Genomic DNA, 20,941 nt, shown 5'->3' with positions numbered 1-20,941 from the left:
TGAGATTACTTCCAACAGTGAAGTGTTAAAGTTGCAAAGCCCTGTCAATGAAACAAGGGAGCTCAACTTTAAATGTTAGGACTATGGAAACCTGGATAAGCCACAGACTTGTTTTTTATACTGTGGTAACACTGTTCTAGTAAGGTTAGATATTTTAAGAAAAGAAAGGAAAGACAATATCATAAACATTGGTAATTTTATAGGACTCCTCATACTGATTTATTAAGAGCTATATTAGCTTCCTGTTGGTCCTATAACAAATTATCACAAAGTTTGTGGCTTGACACAGAAATATGGTCGAACACTTCTTCAGGTCAGAAGTCCAACGTCAATTCCAGTGGACAACAATCAAGGTATGGGCAGGACTGTGCTCCTTATGGAGGCTGTATGAGAGGATGCATTTTCTTGTATCTGCCAGCTTCTAGGGGCTGCCTACGTTCCTTGGCTTGTGGCTCCTTTCTCATCTTCAAAGCCAGAAATAGTGCATTTCTCTGACCCTTACCCTATTTTCACTGGTCTCTGGCTGTAGCCAAGAAAGGTTCTCAGCTTTTAAGGACTTACGTGATCTGATTGAGTTTGCACAGATAATTCAGGATAATCTCTCTATTTCAAATTCCTTAACTGATATCACATTTGCAATGTGCATTTTGCTGTGTAAGTAAACATACTGACTGATTCCATGAATTAGGATGTAGACATCTTTGGTGGGAAACACATTATTCTGCCCTCTACAGAGCAGATGATTTCTAGGTGAAGTAAGAGAGATACAAATCTCTACCCAAAAGTGCCTATTTGTTCTAATACAGTCTGCCTTCATGGCATATTTCTAACAATCATATCACTATAGCGGCTCATGTAAAATTTATAATCAACTGAAATTGCATTACGGTTTTCTATTACTCAGGGCTAACTCCTGAATAGACAGTGTTTATTTCTATAGTTTTTCTGTCTTAAACTCCCTTTTTACTCAATTAAATCCATATTCAAATTATGATTGATTCAGTATAGCTGATATCCAATGAGGCTTTAGGGTTAGCACTCCAAATCAAAAGAAGGTTAACTTTACAACTTTGAAACAAATAAAAATTTACCTGTGGTTCTTAGAAATGAATTTTAATGAGAAACAATGTAGTTCTATTTAAGGAAGTTTGCTCTGCTTTAGAAGCCAAGGCATTCTCATAACTTAGAATAAATGTAAATAAAATTATGCTGCTTTCAGTGTTTACCAAATCCAGCTGGTTATAGACATTTGCAAATGCACTCTCTATCTTGCAACTCTACAAACAGTTCTTGGATTTCTTCATCTGTACCTCCGACCTCTGATTTTTCCTTAATGACTGGAAAAATTAGTTCCTGCAGACTTGGAGCCATTCTTTGTTCTCAGGCTGATACTGCGGGAAGATGAGCAGCTCATCACACTTGAAGCACCCCACATTTTGTCCTGGGCTCTCCTCTAGTCAGAAGGATGCAAACGGAGGTCAAAGAAACCAGGCAGGCAAACTGATTTTTCTTAGAAGCTGAGTGAGGTAAGATTGCAGGGGTGACAACCAGCTCTGTTAATGTCAACAGTACAGCTTTGCTTTCACTGACCTTTTTAAGTTTAATGGAAAACAGTCACCTAGAGAGAAGTCGACAGTGAAGCCAGAAGAGGAAATAGGACCAGGCATTAATAAGCACCATTGTATAAGTAGAAACCTGGAATTGACAATAGGAGGTTTTAAAAACCGACTCACTCCAGGATACCTTGAAGCAATTTTCTTAAGTAGCAAGTAAATCAGAAGGGACAAGAAAACATACAACTAATGTGTACATGTGAGTGAAGGATGATGCTCTGGTAGAGAAAAGGATAAAGCTGCTGAAACCTCATTGTTGTTCAAAAGTTTTTGTGCATTATTTTCTAGCTCTTGTATTTCTTGCATGTAGCCAGATTGGGTTGGGTGAATACCACAGCACAGGCAATCCACATCCTCTATAGACTGACATTTTATCTTCTCATCAGAGTTTTCTTGAATAAACTCTCCATTTATCCTCACTTAGGTAGAGCTGTAATAACATGCCCCCATCTTGTAGGACAACAGTGATTCCAGTTTGCCTTTGGAGAACGAGGGTTTCCAGGACATGGGGCTTTCAGTTTTAAAACTGGGACAGTCCTGGGCAAACCATTTTGGTTTGAGTGGGTTCCTGAGATGCAAGATTTTCAATGCTAAAACCTGGAAAGTCCTCAGCCAATTGAGAAAAGTTGCTTACGCCACCGAGTCCATTACCCTGGAGTACACTCCAGGACTTTTGTGTAAGCTACATGGAAAGAGCTGCCCTTTGTTGACTCCAAGGGTCAGTAAAGTTCTTGCCCCCTGGGGAGAGACCATGTCTTGAGAATGAGCCAACACACTGAGAAACACTACTAAGGAGGCAGATTAAAAGGGAGAGCTCTACTCTTTTTGCTATTTGATACGGATTGCACACCTGCCTCTAAACATCCTAAATTCTGAATATATGCTCTGGATTTTTAATTTCTGTTAGTAAATTCCTTTTTAAAAAATTTTTAACTTGAACAGGATTGATTGTCCATCATAGGTCACTTATATTTCACATTTTCTTATATGGTGGTAATTTACATGTCAAAGAGGTTAGACCAATTCTTTTTTTTTTTTTTTTTTTTTATCACCAGCATTTAGCTGAGTATTGAAAACGGTATTTGATATTGTTGGACTTTAGTTTCTTCCAGTGATGTTAAATGGTACTGAATTGTTAGTAGACTTTCAATCTCCTTGAATAACAGTGATGTTAAAAAATGTCAATTTCTTTTTTCTTTCTGGGAGTCTAGATTGAGATTAGTATCCTAAATCCTTGGACCATTTTGCTATTGGTTGTTTGTCTTTTCTGAATTGGTTAGTCCTGTTTATTTTATGTATTTCTAAGTTGTTGTCTGTCTTTTAACATTGGTTATGATTTCTTTAGACATATATAACTTTTTGATATTGGTGTAGTGAAATTTATTGATCTCTTTTTATAGCTTTTTTGAATGCGTGGGTTATTTTTTTTTAAAGATTTTATTTATTTATGTGAGAGAAAGAGAGAGCATGAGACGGGGGAGGGTCAGAGGGAGAAGCAGACTCCCTGCTGAGCAGGGAGCCCCGATGTGGGACTTGATCCTAGGACTCGAGGATAATGACCTGAGCCGAAGGTAGTCGCTTAACCAACTGAGCCACCCAGGAGCCCCAAATGTGTGTGGGTTATTTTTAAAAATTTATCCTATCCCTACTATGAGATTTTTTTCATATTCTAAAATTTGTGTTGTCTCTCACATGTAGGTCTTTACTACATTTGAATTTTGTTTGTGAGCTAGACATCTAAACTTGACCAAAGAGAAAGTCAGTTCCAGGTATTCCTTCCCTAGCTGATAAAAAATAACATCTCTTCTTCAATTGAGTTCACCATTTATGCTTGGATCTGTTTTCAGGACTCTAGCACAATTAACAGGATGATTAGTTTATGCCTGGATCAATGTAACATTGTTAAAAAATTACTACAGCTTTATAGTAAATCTTGACATTACATGGTTCTGGTTTTTTCTCTTTTTTAATATGAATTTTAGTAAGTTTGTTCACTGTAAAATCTTTTTGATGTTTTGATCAGAACTGCAATTATGGTATAGGTTTGTTTAGGGAGAATTGATAGCTTGTCTTCCTTTCTGTGAATAAGATGTTCCTTCATCTTCTTAAATGTTATTAATAATTTTATAATTTTCTCCATGAAAAACCTTCCAACTTTTATTTAATTGTATCTAAGTGAATCCCCAAATTTTCTAACACTTGTGCTATAATTTTTTCCTTTCAGGTAGGTTGGAATAATCTTTATTTATGTGTTGGCCTTGTGTCTGGTGTCTGGCATTATTGGCTCTAATAATTTTTTTCATGTAGCCTCTTGAATATTTTATGTGATCATATCATTTGGAAGCAAAGTCTGTGTGTGTGTCTTGGTATATATATATACATATACATATAATTTATATATAATATATATTACATAATATATAATATATAAATATATATAATTTATATAAAATATAAAATAATATATCATGTCATTAATATTAATGATATAATATTAATTATAATTGTATTATATATTAGAATATATTGTATTATGTATATAATTATATAATTTTATATATTATAAATTGTTTATATATTATATAATATATAATATAAAATATATTAATATATTACCTTAATTACATTACATTAATTACATTATATTACTATATTATATATTATAAAATTATTATATAACATATAAATTATATATAATAAATTATATATAATATATATAAAATAATAAAATATATAATATATATAAATTACATATATGTGTGTGTATATATATACATATATATACTGAGACACAGACACACATATATATACAATTTATTGTATTGACAAAAATCTTCAATACAGTATTGTATAATAGTGATTATAGTGAGCATTCTCATCTTATATTTACTATTATGTTTGATCCATGAACATGAAATATCTCCATTTATTTAAAACTTTTTTTTGGAATTTTTAAAAAAGATTTTATTTATTTATTTGACAGAGAGAGAGAGAGAGCACAAGCAGGGGGAGAGGCAGGCAGAGGGAGAGGGAGAAGCAGACTGCCCGCTGAGCAGGGAGCCCGATGCGGGACTCGATCCCAGGATCCTGGGGTCATGGCTTGAGCCAAAAGCAGACACTTAACCAAATGATCCACTCAGGCGCCCCTGGAATTTTCAATGTACAAGTCTTACTCTTGCTTTATTGAATTTATTACTAAATATTTTCATCTTTTTGATGCTAGTGTGAATAGAATTGTCATCTTAATACCACTTTTAGATTATTAGAAAATAAAATACAGTTGCTAGTATATGGAAATACAATTTGTTTTTCTGTATTTGTATCCTTTGTATCTTTCTTGTATTTTTGTGTGTTACTCTATCCTTTAACTCTATTGGAGTTTATTTAATCTGATAGGTTTTGGGGTTTTTATTTTTGTATATGTATGGATTTCTCAAAGTTTTCTACATACAAGATGATGTCTGAAAAGACTGATTTTTTTCCTTTCTAACCTAGCTGCCTTTTCTTTCTTTCTTTCTTTTTTTTTTTTTGCCTGATTATACTGGCACTAATCTCTAATACAGTATTGATTAGGAGTGGTGAGAATGGACATCTTTGTTTTGTTTCTGATGCCCTCAGTATTTCACCAATACTGTGATGACAGCTATAAGTTTTAATAAATTCCTTTTATAGGCTTTAGGAAGTTTTCTTCTACTCGTAAGTTATTATTGAGAGTTTTCATCATAAATATTAGATTATTGTCAAATGCTTTTGTCTTATTCCATTAATATGGTGTACAATAATAATTGATTATCAGTTGGATAATCTATTTTTCAACTCCTTTTTTTCCCCCATCTAGTGCTGGTAGGCACAGATTCAAAGTTCCTACATGTTCTGATATCCCATAGCTCTTCATGTAAATGCATAAGGGTATGTGCATAAGTACACATGCATCTAGTCATGCATATATATACATATATGTGTATTTAATTATATTTATTTCCTTACCTAAATGTCCATATGACATTATGCAAATAGGATGGGGTTTGGAGCAACATGGAGCAACATGAACCAAGTTTAAACCCTAGGACTTAAATTAAGTACTGGGAAAAAAAATAAAAAATAAATAAACTGAGCACTAGGAAAATCACTTCATGTTCTGAATGTGTTTATTCACCTCTAGAAAGACACTGCTAATAGCATTCGTGGATGCTGATGAGGATTAGTGAGATAATTTAAGTAATGTCTGTTACAGGAATGCCGCACAGTGTGTGGCACATGATAGATGCTGAAACATGTTAATTCCATCTGTTTCACATTCATTCGTGGTAATCTGTGCAAGACCTGCATTGGTGCCAAGTGTACATTTGTTGAATTATATATAGACCAGTCCTATCAGTAAAGTAAGTAAAGTAAGTAAGGTGGCCCAGTAGGGGCCCCCGGTATAAGCTTCTCCATGAGGAGAAGAGCTTGGAACTTTATCCTAAACATGATCTTTTACATCTAACAAGAATATTCAGATTCCTGCAGTGATTTTTCCCTGTGTTAAACTCTTACATGAAGAAAATCATGTAGCTGAAGGAATTTTTACCCTTGGAGGCAAGGAAATAAAATCCTAAGAAGGCAGGTTCCTAGGACTATTTTCATAAGGTAGAGCAAAGTCATAAGATATGGCCTCATGTAAATAAAGGCCAACAGTCTATTATACTTCCCTAGAACTTGGATAGCATCAACTGCATAACTTGGACTTGCTGTTGTTCAAATGAGTAAGTCAGTGACTGAAAACACTAAACAGATACATACTCACCTTATTTTTTAAAATAATTTATTTTAACATATAATGTATTATTTGTTTCAGAGGTACAGGTCTGTGATTCAACAGTCTTGCACAATTCACAGCGCTCACCATAGCACATCCCTCCCCAGTGTCTATCACCCAGCCACCCCATCCCTCCCACCCCCCAATTATATGTTAAGAAAAAAAAAAAGAAGAAGATAGCAGGAAAGGAAAAATGAAGAGGGGGAAATCAGAGGGGGAGATGAACCATGAGAGACTATGGACTCTGAGAAACAAACTGAGGGTCCTAGAGGGGAGGGGGGTGGGGAGGATGGGTTAGCCTGGTGATGGGTATTAAAGAGGGCACGTACTGAATGGAGCACTGGGTGTTATATGCAAACAATGAATCATGGAACACTACATCAAAAACTAATGATGTAATGTATGGTGATTAACGTAACATAATAAAAAAAAACCCAAAAAACAAAAAATAAAATAAAAGTTGGGAGATCTGGAAAAAATTAATTTATTATAATTTTTAAAAAAGATTTTATTTATTTGAGAGAGAGATAGAGAGAGCATGAGCAAGGGGAGCAAAAGGAAGAGGGAGAAGCAGGCTCCTCACTGAGCAAGGAGCGGGATGTGGGACTTGATCCCAGGATCCCAGGATCATGACCTGAGTTGAAGGCAGACGCTTAAACAACTGAGGTAAGTCCCTCACCTTAGTTTATAATTTATACAAAGATGTTTGTATTTATACAGCTATACACCTTGGCCAGAATCATAAAAACAGTTCGAAGTCTTAAAATTGCTTCATTTCAGGAAAACAAGATAGTTGAGGAAACTCTCAAATTGCTAAAATCACATTAAAATATCAAGTCATCTAACTTAATGGCCTTAAAAAGAAGAGGGATTGACACAGAATCCGTAAAGCCTTATATACCATGTTGATAATAAAGTGAATTAAGTGCTGAGTAGTTTTAGAAAAACGGGGTTGATTTTATAAAGCATTTAACGCTCAGTAAGTAGCTACTAGATGCCAGAATTTACTTGAGTTATTTCATGTAGTCTTCAGAGGAGTTCTGCCTGATAGTGACTGTTGTCATTATAATTTCACATTTGGGTAAACTGAGGCTTAGATGTATAATGCTGCTCAGTAAGTAACAGTGCTGAGTTGCTTATGTTTTCTAAGTACTTGTAAACCCTTGCTGTTTCTATCAGGCCATATGAAGTGACAGAAGTATGAATAAATGCCAGTAATGAAGAGATCAATGGGCATACTTCGACTTCCACTTAAAATAGATACCGTACCTAAAGGTTCATCTTTTTCTATTTCCCTCATTGAACTTTGAGTTACCATCTCTTATTTCTTTAATGATTGTGTTCTTCCTCTTTTTATATGAATTCCACTGTAGTAGGTGCTGTGTCTGAGGATAATGAAACATTTACTTATCTATTTTATGCATGTTTTCTAAGTAAAGTTCATATCACTAATTTGTATTCCATATGTCTCAATATTATTCACCTCTTTCCTGAGACTGTTGGATTTTCGTTCTTGATCGCTCTCATTTCTGTAGGAATAGAACAGTTTAGTAACAAGATTAAGTGTGCAGTAAGAGAGAAGAGGCCAGGAGATCAAATCAAATCCCCTTTGTTAAATTTACTATGTTTCTGTGTTGATACATAAGCTCCAAAAGGGTATGAGATGTTCATGAGAATAGATTCACAAATAGATATTAAAACCTAAGTCACATCACTCACACCAAAATCTGTAAATTTTTTTGTTCCATCTATTGTTTGAGTCCTAGCCAAAAGAACAGTCCTTTATCTTGCTAAAGAGAATGTTCATAAGCCTCCAACTTTTAAATATCACTCTTGGGGCTCCATAATGAGAATAGAGAGAAATAACAAGTAAGTATAAATTGATGGTATTGTATTTTCTGTCTCTAAAACCTGGAAACAATGAATTTATATTATGTGGAAAAAAATACTGGTTGTCTTGGTTACCAGGGAATGTATTTCATTAAATAGAAACAACTCTTGAATTAACAAAGATTGTTTACTTGAAATGCATAAGGATATCCTAATGGTTTGCATGGTTATCGTTAACTATTTTAAATGTGACTATAAAATCAGAAATTCTACAGTGATTCCTTTTTATTGTCCCTTTTTGAAGGGATATGCTTCCTATGACCATCATTTGGAAGTGGTGTTACCAAAATAAACCAAATGAAGAAAAAGTTACAAGGAGTTTATGTCACCTAAAAACCAAGAGAATTCTTTTTTTAATTTAATTTCACTAGGGACTCTCTGGGGGCAATCTGAGCCTTGGAAATAGAAACAAGCTTAAGCTTTAGGTGGCCTTATATCCTAGATGCTGCTCAGGAGCCCGTAAACAACCTCCTGTGATTTCTGCTCACATGAAGGTGTTAAATGTACAATTGTTGGTAAAAATAATTAAAAAAGAAAAGCTTGAGGTGATACTGGCAAGTATAGAATTTGCCATTGTTGTTTGTGAGTTCCCATCTCAGACATTCTGCAAGTTTATTAATCTGTTTGCTTCTGCAACAGAAAGTAAAAAAAATAAATAAATGTTAGAGAAATGAATATGGAGGAGCCAGGCCCTTTTCCAATTTAAGAGTAAGCCTGAGGGGGCGCCTGGGTGGCTCAGTCATTAAGCGTCTGCCTTCGGCTCAGGTCATGATCCCAGAGTCCTGGGATCCAGCCCCGCATCGGGCTCCCTGCTCAGCGGGAAGCCTGCTTCTCCCTCTCCCACTCCCCCTGCTTGTGTTCCTGCTCTCGCTGTCTCTCTCTCTCTGTCAAATAAATAAATAAAAATCTTAAAAAAAAAAAAAAAAGAGTAAGCCCGAGGGTCATGTACTTACACTTATTGTTCTGAAAAGGCACTTTTCAAAATAGCCTTTTATTCTTGGGTGAGTCATTACCCACTGTGGGAAATCCCCCCTAAGTAAAGGCAGCTACGGGGTAGCCACTGAAAAGCCCCAGGTGTTCGGGGACGTGCTAGGATTGTGTAATGGCCCATTGTTTCTGGCGGTGTGGGTGAGAGTGTCAAGAGCCACTGTAGTTAAAGATGGTCACCCACCCAAGTCTGAAGTTAGCTCAGCCATGAGGGAAAAGCCCATGCTTTCATCTGTCCCGGTAGTGTTTTTTTTTTTTTTTTTTTAAAGATTTTTTATTTATTTATCTGAGAGAGAGAATGGGAGACAGAGAGCATGAGAGGGGGAGGATCAGAGGGAGAAGCAGACTCCCCACTGAGCAGGGAGCCCGATGCGGGACTCGATTCCGGGACTCCAGGATCATGACCTGAGCCGAAGGCAGTTGCTTAACCAACTGAGCCACCCAGGCGCCCCATGTCCCGCTAGTGTTATGCCTTGGTTTTCCTCCACCTTGAGGAGGGAGTTCTGAGAAGAGGAGTGCTAAGACAGAGTCACAGAAAGGATTGAATTAGTACTTTCAGGCTAATTTAATCATTGTAGCTTCAATATGTGTGTGCTGTGAATAGAATTCTCAGTTATTATTTACTCACGGAGCTTAGGAGAAGAGCTGTTTTAACTTGTAGGTGGGGTCGGAAGGGAATTAGGTGCTGGCCACAGGCCTTTGGGCTTCAGGGGGAAGTACCTAGAGACTCCATGCAATGCAGTATCCAGGAAACCACAGAGGGGATGGTGAATGTGAGTGGTATTTCTCCTCAGTGATTGCTTATATATTAGGGAAAAAGTACAGTCTAGTAGGAGGAAGGGAAAGGTAATGATATGCTCTTCTATGAATTCACACTCCATGAATATAGTCTTACTAAGTTCTGCAGTGATATATGTTCCAAATCCAGTAGCCTATTTGCATTCTTCATACTACTTAATTTCTCTATCATATTTCACACCAGGGATATCTAGCTATATGGAAATCTTTTCCCCTCTGGATTTCTCCCATTCGTCTCAGTGAAAACACTCAAACTTTCAGTTTCCTCAGAACATTGTGACTGGCATGCATCCATAGACAAATTTCTTGTATTTAATCTATTAAGGAGAACTCCCATCCCCACTTCCCTGCCCACCCACTGAATAAGAAACTCAAAAATAACATAATAAATCAAATGTGTCTCCTTTTGAAGACATAAGAAAAGTCTCTGAAACTTACTCTTTTATCTTTTCATGTTTTGTCTTCTTTTTGTGGATTCTCTTCCAGTTAATCTTCCTGCTTAAATTTTGGTGGTTTTCAGAGTTTTATCTTTGGTCCTATTCCACTGATTCTCTGAATACCTTCTCTGGATGGTCAGTGCCATGGGTGGGACTTTTATTATGACAGTGATTGCCAAATATAACTATAATTCTAACTTGTTTCTTGAAATCTTGATCCATAATTCCCATCTATTGGACATCTTCCTCTCAGTGTTGATCACACCCCTCAACCACAGCACGTGCAAAGCTCAGCTCATTGTCTTATCCTCCAAACACCCCTCCCTTATTTCATTGTCTTAGTTAATACTGTCAGTCACTTTGCAGAACACTTTTTAATGGGCTGAACTTAGGGATTTGCAGACATCCTATTTTGATTCTCATCTTTGTGGTTCAGGAGAATTAAACACTCCAATGACAGTTGGAGTGTGAAAGAGAAGAAGAAGAGTTTTAAGAACCAAGGCCTATTTATGAGGAGTTTGGGAAATATAATTGTATCTAGGGATCCCTGTCCAAATGACAATAAGGATCTTGGCATTCATAGGAAAATAAGCACCAGCCATCTCTTTTTCAGTAATGTCTTCAGATTCTCCCTTCCTCATCCAGCCAGAAGTCTTAGATAGAAGATTAGCTGGTACTATGGCAGCACAGCATTCCCTGATCAGGGCTTAGAGTTTTGAAGGGCTCTCCCACAAGTCCTTGGCATTAGACACACAACGACTTCTAATGTATTGTCGCCCCTTCAACTTTTCCATTAGATTTTGGAAGGGGTTCACATTTTATCTCTCATTACCTAATTTCCTCCAAAGACCCAGCAGTGAAGTGAACTACTATTTATCAACTGCTGTTTCTTAATTGCAGAGAAAATATGAATGAATCAGGCCATAGTCCTACCTGGGTCATGTTGACCAGGAATCACCAGTCATTCGCCATCCTACAATGAGGCTGAGGTCTCTGGGTTCAGTGGTAAAAGTTAATGGAAGCTGTAGCTACCGCAAGCAGAATCTGCAAGTATCGAGTTCCCTCAGGAATAATGGCTGGAGTTCTTTATTTGGTACTAAATCTCCATTCAACTGAGGTAGTAACTGAAGCAAAAGATCAAAGAGTGATAGAGGAGGGAAATTATAAATACTTAAAAGGTGTCCATATCACTTGAGGATACTGTTTTTTTCTTCCATGCGATATTGATATATGTATATTAGAGAGTATGGTGATAGTGGTAAAATGTATCACTTGCTCAATATGTTAAATAATACTCCTCTGGAAGCGTGGTGGAACCATAGGAAGAATGCATGTCTCCCAGAGATCCTGGACTTGGATCTGGAAGTGTTAACTGAGGATATCTTGAATGTATGCTTTTTACAAAGTAGTTACATGCATTTTTGTTGTCATTGTTCTATGATGGCTACTTGAGTTAGGTAGAATTGAGTTTGTTCTGCTTGGAAGCAGAAATAAGAATACTTACTTGGCATAGCCAAAGGTGAGACTCTGTAGTAAACATTTGTCTTTTTAGTCATAAATTTCTATCTTACGTTTGGACAAGCATTCATTCACCTTATGTGTCAGAGATGACTCCAGTCTGTAAAAGCTGAAAATGCCAAACACTCTGCTTGGCAGTTTCCTTTCCATTCAAGGCCCATGACTGAATCACTACCAATCAATCACCAGTAGATAGACTTTCAGTCAGTAACTTGTGACATAAAGAGAGAAATCAACCATCGAACATACTTTCATGATGGTCAACTACGCAGTAGTGGTGGTGGTAGTAATTTGCATGTTTGGACATTAGAAATGGCATGGCAGCTGTGGTGGTGAGATCCAGTGGCCTCCATCAAGCAGTACTTACTGTGGAGTCTGGCTTAGTGGAGACAGCAGTGATGTTTATGGTGGTCTATTATAATGGCCTGATTCTAGATGTTGTGGACCTTGTATTCTAGGTCCTCCAGTTGTCCTGGAGATTAGGAGCTAACTAATATCCTTTTCATAAATTACTGTTATTTTTTGTTTTATGTGGCTAATTTCTATTGCTTTACAAAGCTAAATACCCAGCTCTATGTATTTTTCTTTTTTCTACTCAGATTTCTCACTTCCCTCTTGTCCCATTTAAGTACTTATTCAGCCTTCTTGCCACATTGCCTAAGGAAAGGGATACAACTGGGTTGAGCAGAAATTCCGGCTTTGTTTTTGAAAAACTTATGCTCCAGAATGGGATTGATAAAATGTCTGGGACAGAATCAAGGTTTAGTATAGGTCATCTCAAATTAGAAATTTTTGAGGACTGAGAGACGGAGAGTTAAGGATAGAGACATGGGAGAGATGTCTGTGCAAGCTTTGCTAACATGCCCTTAGCAAGGCAGCAAGACCCCAGGGAGGAAGTGGCTGGGGAGTGCAACTAGGTAGATGAGGTCATGGGTGGTTTTAAAACAAAAGATTGCTGTGTCCTAAGCAGGGCATTTTTTAAGCTGTGAGTTCTGAAGTGCTGAGTTGATGGGAGGCGAACCTTGTTTGGACAAATGAATCAATGATAAAGGCTGTTTTCCCAAAATTTGGCTTTGTGAGAGTCCCTAGAACTTCTGAGAATTTGAGGGAGACTAAAAGGAAACATAAAGACAGATTGGGGTTCCTATCAATGAAGTGAGATAGGAATTCAAATAAAAACTTGAGTCAAGAAAAAGTAAAATCATAATTTCTACATTCCTGAGTTTTGTGAACTGAAAATTACATCCACTAGGAAATTGTTAAAAAAGAAACGAGAGTCTTAAAGTTCCAGAATAAAATTAAGGAATTTTAAAAGATAATCTTGGATTAAGGAAGCCATTATAAAAACATGACACCTAGAAATGTAGCAGTTAAGAGATTGCTGCATTTGAAGATTTAAATTTTAAGTCTCTATATGGTAAATCCTGTGTCATATAAAAGATGATTTATTAAATGTTTAGGGTGCTTTTACAAAGTATTGAGAGAAAAGACCATGGTGCAATAAAAGGTGAACTGAAACATAAAGTAGCAAGTTGCAGCAAAAGAAAACTCAAATTTTTTTTAGCCTATGAAGATACATTCAGTATTGGTGAAATTATTAAAGTAGAAATGAAAATGTTGAGAAGTTATTTTTTTTCTCTTTTCAAATACTATTGACAATAGTAATAAGGCTGTAGTAACAATAACAACAACAATAATAATAAAGGTTTACTGAGCATTTACTGTATGCCAGGTCCTGTCCTAAGTGCTTTACATGAATCGAGTTATTTAATCCTCACAAAATCCTAAGGGATTACTATTTCCCCCTAGAGTTTAACATTCATGGATACAGGTAAATTTGTCTGCTGTGTCCTAAGCAGGGCATTTGTAAATTTGTAAATTTGTCTGCTTTGTTTACTCTTGGATCTGGATGGGTAGTACTTAGAAAAGTGCCTAGCTCATAATAGGTACTCTATATATGTTGACTGATAGAATAAGTTTTTGTTTTTCAAATGACAAACCTGGGGCACAGAGAAGTTAAGCATGTTGCCCAAAGACACAAAGCTTATCAGTGGCTGAAATAATTTTTGCTATTAAGCAGTCACTCACCAGAGTATGAACTCTAAATCACTATACTACTTCACACAGAAAAACATTAAGTAATACACAATATCTGAAAGATACGAGTGGAAAGACATTATCTTTACAGGGCAATTGGCAACACATATCAGAGTGAAAAATACACCCTTTAACTCAACAGTTCTACTGGGGACATACTCGTGTGTGAAGATTTACTTTGAACTGTATTCACTGGTGCATTCTCTTTGTTGACAAAGGACTTTAAAGAATCTAAGTGTTCAAGGGCCCCTGGGTGGTGCAGTCATTTAAGTGTCAGATTCTTGGATTTCAGCTCAGGTCTGATTTCAGGTCTGATCTCAGGGTTGTGAGATCGAGCCCTATGTCAGGCTCTGTGCTCACCATGGAGTCTGCTAAAGTTTCTCTCTCCTGCTTGCTCCCTCTCTCTCCCTCCCCTTCTAAAATAAATGAATAAATCTTAAAAAAATTTAAGTGTTCATATATACGGTTGAATACATTGTGATACCACTCTGCAATGGAGTGGTTAAAAACAAGTCATTCTCTATGTGTTGATTTGGAAAGATTATCATAAGGGGAAAATGCAAGGACCAAAACAATTAATGTATTCTGCTTCTATTTGCCAAAATGAATCCAGTATGTTCTATTTCTATGACTCTGTGTCTGTACCTACACATATCTCTTGGACACACATAACACATACACCATATGTAAGCTTACAGTCTTTCTTGGAGAGGGACTTGGAGTCTGTTTATGGAAAGAGACTGGATTGTATACGCTTTTGTAGTCTTTGAATGTGACCATGGACAAGCATTACTTTTTTAATAAAAAGCTAAAGCATAAACTAAATATTTGCACGTATCCAAATACATTGATGTCAGTCTATGAAAATGTTCTCCATGGAGAAATGAGAAGAGTAGGAGGGCAGTAGAATCAGAGGCAGGAATGCAGAGAAGGGAACCTTTCTTCTTTGATGTTGAATTTTTTATAACAGGAATATATAATTTAAATTACATTTTAGAATGAACTTCTGGCTTTTCCTTTTAATCTGGAAGTACACACATGTGTAATGAGTTTAACTCTAAAGACAAAATTTTAAAGTAGGTTGAGACTAGAGAATTGGAATTGTTTTTAAGGGTATAAAGTTTTACAAATTTTGAAGATGCATATTCTACGATCCATTCATGTAAATGTGGGTGCTACTCAATAATCAGTGAAAACTATGATTATTGTACACTCCAATTCCAAGTTTTATTGTTAATGTTTACTTAAGATATTATAGTCTTTTAGTTCAGGACCTAGTATTACTGTACTGTGATAAATGAGATGAACTCTAAGATATTTTGGAGAATTTTAAAGTTAAAAAAATGTGGCAGAACCATGAGAGACTATGGACTCTGAGAAACAAACCGAGGGTTCTAGAGGGGAGGGGGGAGGGAGGATGGGTTAGCCCGGTGATGGGTATTAAAGAGGGCACGTACTGCATGGAGCACTGGGTGTTATACGCAAACAATGAATCATGGAACACTACATCAAAAACTAATGATGTAATGTATGGTGATTAACATAATATAATAAAAAAATTAAAAAAATTAAATAGCTGAAAACAAAAAGAAAAAAAATATGGCAGAACTGCTGTTGCCATCTAGAATTTTTTAAATTGTGATTTTCCATAAATTCGAAGAAAAAAAGTGTTTCCACTTCACCTATTTCTGCCACCCTATATAACTTTATTGCTTAGGCAGTAGCCAAGGATAAAAAAGATGTTTTTTGAAATACCCAAATGGCATCATCTCCTTCTTGTACTTCACCTTCACCGGAAAGGATCCAAGTAAATTATGTAAACAGACTGAAAGGTCGAATGCAGTTAAGTGAGCAAGAAGCAAAAACAATTTCATGTGTTTTGTAAACATGCCAAAGATGCCTCCGATGTAGATCGGTCAGTTATGTAAGCATACCTTCACCTCTTCATACATTCATCCATTAAGCCAGTAGGAACTTAATTAGGATTTTCAGAGGCTAAAAACCTGATAAAACCCATTTAAGCAGGAATAAAGTACATAACAGAGCATGTACTCTCATGCTTATAAGCAAATGTTATAGCAGGCTAAAAATGGAAAAACAGGATAGTCTTATATTTTTAATAAACTATTGAAGAGACATTACAAAATAAAGGGTGATTATCATGATGAGAATTGTCAAGGCAGACTCACCCCTTGGTGGGTGATTTAGATAGAGATTGAAATTATAATATAACTCTGCTAACACTGAAGGGACTCTATAGAAAAAAATTCTATTCTCAAGCCCTAGAGATAGAAATGTGAGGAAAACTCTTTTTATTTCTCAAAATAATTGGAATCTTAGGGGAAAAAAGGCTGTAATTGGAAGATTCTTCAAAAGTTGAAACAGTTGACTTTATAGATTGTGTGAAAGAGTGAGACCCTTCAAGGAGGTGAAGATACTCTGAGCAGCAAACACAAGCCGGAGAAAGCTAGTGGTGAGTGTAATGAGGGAGTTGGCTTGACAGCTGATGAACTGCTCGGAGTCCATTTAATTACTTTTTATTTTTAAAAATATTTTTATTTATTTGACAGAGAAAGTGCACAAGCAGGGGGACAGGCAGAGGGAGAGGAAGAAGCAGGCTCGCTATTGAGCAGGGAGCCTGATGGACTCAATCCCAGGACCCTGAGATCATGACCTGAGCCGAAGGCAGGTGCTTTGCTGACTGAGCCACCCAGGCGCCCTCGGAGTCCATTTAAAGTGAGATTGGGTGCTCACAGGAGAGCCTGGAATGCTAGACTCCTTTAAAGTTTGATCTAAAAGACAATAACGGTTCATTACTATTCTTGAGCACAACAGAATGTTAACAGAAGTCTTTTGAGGAGGATAATTTATTGTGGTTAGAAAGACTATGTGAAACAAGTCAACCAGGATTGTTTTACAATAGACAAAACAGAGAATGAAAAAAGACTAGAACAATAGAATGGCTCTAAATTTGGATACAAAACTCAAAGCTGAGGTATACTATAGAGAAGGGATTGACCTTACTGGAAAATCTCTTCATACTGCCTGTCTTCTTTGGAGGCTACAAAAAATGTTTGAAGGAAGGAGAGATATCCCAAGAGACATGAAGAAAAAGTGTAAGAGATTGAAAGCAAATGAGAGGAAGAGATGCGCCCAGAGAGAAAGATGAGACAGAAGTAGAGAAAAAGATAGAGGCAGAGAGAGGCAAAGATGTGAGTGGAGAGGAGAAGACATTAGATTTTCTTACCTTGTTTTTTTCCCCTTATTCAAACTCTAGGACCTCTGTGCAGCCTGTTTCCTTTTGGAACTTCCTTTTGTATCTAGCACATAAAGATTATCTACACCATTCTAGCCAACACAGGAGGAGTGTGGGATGCAAGGAAGTTTCTAAGATGACCATCATACTCTGGATCTTTCTCATTCCCAGACATGATTTTTCAGATATTCTACCCTTGGTGGATGCCCTTGTTTGACTTACATCTGTGACTGGGGGACAAACCTCCATTTTTTCCCCTTGAAGCTCAGAAAATTGTGTCTGCTGATGGTAGATGTTGCAATTGGAGCCCCCATTCTTCCCGTGTATCTGTGAGGCTCTGTGGCAGGGATGAGACTAGCTTCACCTGGGTGTTCCTGTCCCTGGTGCTGTGGAGAGGGCTTTAAAGATGCCAGGGAGGTTTCAAATATATCCGTGGGTTGAGTTGACCTTATCTCCTGTATGATAGCATATAAATCTACTGGATCCCATGGAAGAAACTGCAGTATAAACATACTACGTACTTTGCTCCAAAGACAGAAAAAAATGACATAGACAGTGAGGTGTGGAGTTAGAATTAAAAATCTGCCAATCTGATTTGAGTCAGAAGTGGCTTAAGTAGCACCTGAATGAGTACAATTATATATTTGGTAAAGACGTGGCAATAAAACAGAATTAGAATCTCTGTCTAATCATACACATTTTTTTCTTTATGTGGAGGTATTTTAAGAATGTTTTCATATTAGAAGTGGGGGAGGGGCACCTGGGTGCCTCAGTCGTTAAGCGTCTGCCTTCGGCTCAGGTCATGATCCCAGGGTCTTGGGATCGAGCCCCGCATTGGGCTCCCTGCTCAGCGGGAGGCCTGCTTCTTCCTCTCCCACTCCCCCTGCTTGTGTTCCCTCTCTCACTGTGTCTCTCTCTGTCAAATAAATAAAATCTTTAAAAAAAAAAAAAGAAGTGGGGGAAGAAATGGCCTACATACAAAGGGAGCATTTTCCTTCTTATATCCTATCTTCATGTCTTCATTTTTGGGCAAGAGTCAGTATAAATCATTTAGAAATAGTTTCGTTCACATTGTTAGTGTTCATTATGAATGTCCATAAGTACGTCTCAGAATTTTGTTCTCTTTGAGAAATAGTCTATTGATGAGGATTTGCTTTTTTTATTATATGAAGCTATCATGACATGGAAAGCTAAATGGCTTATTCTCTTGGGTAAACATAACTATATTTGTCAAACACTTATGATAGGCCATGAAGGCACTGTGCTAAATGCTAAATATGTGTGTGTGTGGTGTGTATACATAAATATACGTCTTTGTTAAATTGTAATTTAAAAAAATAAGTGCTGTGTGCTATTATTTATTTTACAGATGAGAAAAATGAGGCACAGAGGTTCTATGATCCCAGGTCACAAGGATTTGAAGTCATAGAGCTAGGGTTAAAGCCAGTCTGATACCAAAGGTAATGATTTTTAATGACTACCTTAATCTGAATTGGGGCATCTTCTTTGCATTGTGCATTGTCATACTGATTTTCTAGATAAAATATTTTCTCTCTCTCTATTTCTTTTTTTTTTTTTTTTACTTTTTATTTTTAGTGTCAGCACAATACTTGGTATTGTGGTTTCTAGAACAGAAGAGTCTGCTAAAAGATTGTATTTCTACCAATTGCATAGTATCTGAAATTCCACATAAGAGAGCTTGATTTCTTTTGTCTAGGATTCCTTTAAAATACCAGTAATTTTGTAGAACACTTTAGATTGTTTCCACTCATTTCTTACTTTAATAGAATTAAAGTTTCGGAACCATTGTGACCCTTCCTTTTTATGGGAAAGAAGGAAGGAAACCGTGTGCAAACATTGGCTGCTTGCAGTATCTCACTGAGCAGGAAAAAGGGAAAATGGGAACAGTTTTGCTTATATTTGACCCAAACGTTCTGTTTCTGGCTCTCTTAAAATTCATTATAAAATTTTACAATTATGTCTCCAATATGCTAAGGTTTGACTCATCAGCTTGGCTTCTCCAAAGCCTTCCAAATGCTCCATAAGACCATTATAATCAGGAATTCTAGGAGTCATCAAAAAATATTTTCACATTGCGATATGTTAAGAATAATATGCCTTTAAATCGGGTCTGAGTGGTTAATTTAAAAAAATTAATTAAAAAATGATTTGCTAAAATAAAACATCTGCAGCAAGCTTAACTCAGATTATCTTCAAATACCGGAAAGTAAGAAACTTGTCAAGAGAAATTAAAAAATGTCAAACAAGAAAAGAAAAAAAATCAAATTTATCATGAGTAAAAAAATTTAATGAAGAGGGGAGGAGCAAGATGGTGGAGGAGTAAGAGACCTGGATTTTGTCTGGTCTCAGGAATTCAGCTGGATAGAGATCAAACCATTCTGAACACCTACAAACTCAACAGGAGATTGAAGAGAAGAATAGCAACAACTCTCTGAACAGAAAAGCGACCACTTTCTGGAAGGTAGGACGTGCGGAGAAGTGAATCTGGCGATATTTGGGAGGATAGACGGCGGGGGAGGGGGCCTCCGTTGGCCACTTCTGGCAAGTGATAGAGCCACAGAGCACAAAATCGGAACTTTTAGAAGTCAGCTCTGCTGAGGGATGTCGCTCCAGTGGCTAAGCGGGGGGTGGAACCCTCGCGGGACAGTGTGGTCTCAGGACCCTCGGGGGTCACAGAAAGACTGGGGGTGCCTGAGTGCGGCAGAGCTCCCAGGGATCAGAGTGGGGAAGCCAGCTGCAGAGATGGAGCCGAGGCGCGAGCTCTCAGCTCGGGGTTCCCATAAACTGTGATCCGCGGCACAGTTGGGCCACTGCTCCTCCAGCAGGGACCCAAGAAGCAGCAGATCCGGGGAGACTCCCCTTCTTCCCCCGGGAGGAGCAACACGGGAGCACACCACAGGGATCTGCTGGGTTTGGAGACTCCGCACGGGGTCATGTGCCAGAGATAGAAATGCTGGGTGACAGGCCGGGTGAGCACGGAGTGCGGCCGGAGACCGGGGAGATGGGAGTGACTGACTGCTTTTCTCTGGGGGCACACTGAGGAGCAGGGCCCCGAGTTCTCGGCTCCTCCAGGGCAGAGATTGGGCGGCCGCCATTTTCACTCTCGTCCTCCAAAGCTGTACGGAAAGCTTGCAGGGAACAAAAGCTCCCAAAGGCAAACCCGAGCAGATTACTTAGCCCAGACCGGCAAGGGCGGGGCAATTCTGCCTCCAGCAAAGACATTTGGGAACCACGGCAACAGGCCCCTCCCCCAGAAGATCAGCAAGAACAGCCAGCCAAGACCAATTTTACGGATCAATGAGAATGACAGAACTCCAGAGCTAGGGGAATACTTCACACAGAATTCATGGCTTTTTTCCCATGATTCTTTAGTCTTTCAAAGTTAATTTTTTTTAACATTTTAAAAAAAATTTTTCTTTTTCCCTTTTTTCAACCAACATCTTATCAATCCCTTTTTTAAAAAATCTTTTTTATTTTTTATTTTTAGAGTCATATTCTATCCCTTCATAGTAGTTAACCTTATTCT

The sequence above is a fragment of the Phoca vitulina genome, unplaced genomic scaffold (genome assembly GCF_004348235.1).
Source record: "Phoca vitulina isolate PV1807 unplaced genomic scaffold, GSC_HSeal_1.0 scaffold32, whole genome shotgun sequence".
In the NCBI taxonomy this organism is placed as follows: domain Eukaryota; kingdom Metazoa; phylum Chordata; class Mammalia; order Carnivora; family Phocidae; genus Phoca; species Phoca vitulina.
The sequence above is the reverse complement of the archived record's forward strand: the minus strand, read 5'-3'. Positions refer to the sequence as shown.